This window comes from Crotalus tigris, unplaced genomic scaffold (genome assembly GCF_016545835.1).
Source record: "Crotalus tigris isolate CLP2741 ecotype Arizona unplaced genomic scaffold, ASM1654583v1 scf7180000018043.2394770, whole genome shotgun sequence".
Taxonomy (NCBI): Eukaryota; Metazoa; Chordata; class Lepidosauria; order Squamata; family Viperidae; genus Crotalus; species Crotalus tigris.
The window spans coordinates 1,742,396-1,746,062 of NW_024096792.1; positions in this window are offsets into that span (position 1 = coordinate 1,742,396).

The following is a 3,667-nucleotide window of genomic DNA, read 5'->3' on the forward strand; positions in this document are numbered from 1 at the left end:
GACGGAAGTGACGTTTCGGCTCACATCTGGAGCATGCGCAAAAGCGCGTCATTCGCAGAGCAAATCGACTCCGGACGGCTTGGGATGGGGGGGGGGGAAGGGGAGGTAGATGCGAGGCTAGAGACAGAGGCTCAGGCAGGGGTCTTGGTGGCGGCAATGAGAGAGCTGCGGATGAGAGCGAGGTGGAAGAAATAACGGCGATAAATGTCCTATAACCTATAATTCAGGGGTAGGCATCCTTGGGTCTTTCGTGACTTGTGGACTTCAATACCCAGAATTCCTGAACCAGACACGCTAACTCAGGAATTCTGGGAGTTGAAGTCCACAAAATCATAAAAGAGCCAAGGTTGCCTACCTCTGAACTATATTAACAGTTGAAATGTGTACATTGCTTACAAACTGAGAAGGGTAGATCGCAATATCCACGTTCTGCTCTGTCTCTCCAGTTCTGGATTTGGTTCAAAAATCAAGATTTTGGAAAATTGTGAATCGAGAAATTCTAAATTTAAGTTTTCTGAAAACCAAAACAAATGGTTTGTAAAAGTTAAAACTAGTTTTGATGCTCTTAAAGAAATGGAAAACTTGGAAGAATAGTAAGTATACTATACTTACTATGTTATAGTAATGGTATAGTATAGTAATAAAGGATCTATCAAGTTCTTTTTTGCAGCCACTCCTCCAGCCTTTAAGCAGAAAAGTATGTTGGCGTGATTTGTGATATCCTAATGAGTTCTAATTTGCGTCGGTAACAAGATTTGCTAGTAGAGAATTCCCGAGATAGTTGATCCTTAAGGAAATTCTGGGTTATCATTGGGCCATGTTGCATCCAGGCATTGAGAAGTATTAAGAGAAATTATAGAATTTAAGTAGCTGCAAAATAAATGCTTACACCTGCTAAGGTCAACCAAAGCTAGGCTTTGGGTAAAAAATGCTGAAGTAACCTGTTGAAAAATGAAAAGCACTTGAGGCAGGATGGTTGCTAGATTTTTTTTTTTTTTTTGAAAGGCATATGAGGAAGGTTAATGGAGTGTGATTTTTTTTTTTAAAAAAAAAAAACAGTCTCCTATGTACTCCAGATTTTCAATAAATATCAAAAATATATTTTAGAGCGTTATGAAGTTTTAATAGGTTTTCAGAGTTGTATAAATCTTTGTACAACTTTCATCCTTTGGCTTCATTTTATATTTTGGGGCAAAAAGTGTCATTACAGATTCTGAACAGAAGAGAGTGTAGTTTAGCTTTGTTTCAAAACAAAGTACCATTAAGCAATTATATCAATGTCAAAAGATGGGGCTATTTTTTTCCCCACTCAAATGAAAAAATGCCAAAATCTAAACTGATGAAAGATTTAGGCTGGTTGGGGGTTGCGGTTCAATGCTTCTAGAGCAGGGGTCTTCAAACTTGGCCCTTTTATGACTTGGCGGGCGCCAACTCCCAGAATTACTTAGACAGGCGCACTGGCCGAGGAATTCTGGGAGTTGAAGTCCACAAGTCATTAAAGGGGTCAGGTTTGAAGACCCCTGTTTTAGAGGTGACTAGGTTTAAAGCAAGGCTATAGTCATCTATACTTTAAATCTCAAGATTTGTTGAATTTATCAGAGTTTGAGTTTAAAGCTGCTTATTTCCTAATAAATAAAGGAATATCATGCTTTTGTTGCTAAAATTATCATCTGCAAATATCTGGGCATTTATGTAAAGAAAAAATTGTAAGATAAAATGGGAAAAATGTGCAAAACTGCAAATGTATAAGGGTAGGGTTTGCACTACGATGCTATTGCGTGCATTTTAAAATAATCTCAATTTGTGGCATGCCAGTAACCAAAATGGGATGACATACAAAATTCTAAAGAAATTAGGTGGCCATCAAGTTTCAAAATATATCACATATCTAATAATTTTTGCTTAACAATGGATTTTAAGATTTTCTTTGGAATAATTTTCATTAAATATATTGATAGTAAATTTTTAATAGTTAAGTGACTAAGAGCTATTCTGATAATTCCAATCCATTTTTTAAAATCAGCCATTGATTTATGTTTGTGTGTGTGTGTTATAAATAAGCAATAGGAAAAAGAACTGTTCCTTTTTTCAAACAAGTTATATTTAAAAATGTACATTTGGATTAAGTGTACTATGTGCTGCTATATTTACTCAGATGGGGGAAATAAAAACTGGAAACTGCATTAGTCTTCAGAAATTGTTTTGATTGTTTCTTTTGCGATTACAATAGATAGGTTCTCATTTACAAGAAGTTATTGCTGCAACATTTTACTGTCCTCGGATGACAAATTGAGATATCAGAGATAGACTTTATGTTTGCTTTGCTGTTTTAAAAGTCAGAATAAACTTGCAACACCACTTGTGAAAAAACGCTTTTAAATAAATAACTACAGGGACACATTGCTTATATTTGGTCAAAAGTCTCTGTTCCCGGTGCATTGATATGAGAGTCACTAAGCGGTAGCCTTGACTCATCTGATAGGACAGGATATTTCACCACTGTTTGAATAAACCCAGTAAGGAAACAATGCAAGTCAGTATCTCTGTCCCCCACTGGCTAAATAAATAACTTGGTAAATGAATGAAAAACCAAGGATGAACAAAATGCCTACCAACATCTTTACCTCCACTTCTGTTTATATCGAAAACACTGTTCTCCATCCAACGTTAGCAATGCAGCTTATTTATATACATCATTCTCATAAAAAGCTCAGGCAAGACAATATGCTATAGGCTTAGTCATAATAATTCAGAGAAACCATAATTGTCCTGTGTAATCCGTTTGTCTAATATGAACTGCAGTAACAAATAGACATCTCTCTATTGCTGTTGCACTTCCAGTTAGGCAAACAGATTACACAGGACAATCATGGTGGCTTGTATTGTGTAACATTGGTCAACAGGATAATAAATATAGTCAAATAATTTCCCCTAAATGCTGCAAGACATTATTTGTGGTCTAGCTGGGAAGACTATTTTGTAATGTTAACACTGCTTTGGTGCACTGTGTACTAACTGAATAATTGTCTATTTGCTGATTTTATAGGTCATTGTTGGATGCTATATTCCACATTTTCCTATTATAACACTGGTATATCAATAGATCAAACTATCTGTACATCAACATATCAATGAAATATGTTCAGGAATGGCTAATACAAAAAACATCAAATGTGGCATTCCTATATTTCATATTATATATGTTCAAATCTTAGGGTGCTAATTAGGTAGCGCTCCAAAGACCTTATGACAAATTTATCAGACGTTAGTTAAGATGTTGCGCTAAGAAAAAAAAAAACTAAAAAAAACCCAAAACCTTACAGCTTAAATAAACATCAAACACATTCAAAAAAACAACAAAATTTTAAATACTTTAACTCCAATATATAAAAACAAAACAAAACAATAGTTCTAATCGTTACCTTAAGCATAAATTATTCAAAAGCTAGATAATACTTTTTAATCTCATATTTGTGCTGTATAAAATTCACCCATCTTTTCCACACCAAAAAATATTTCTCTTGCAATTGATCTTTCAAATAAGCCGAAATTTTTGCCATTTCAGATAAATAAGAAACTTATTAACCCTGTATTCAGCTCTGGGAAGAAGGGGGGAGGATGATGGGTGGGAGGGGTGGGTGGGAGAGGGGGATTATTTTATTGTAAA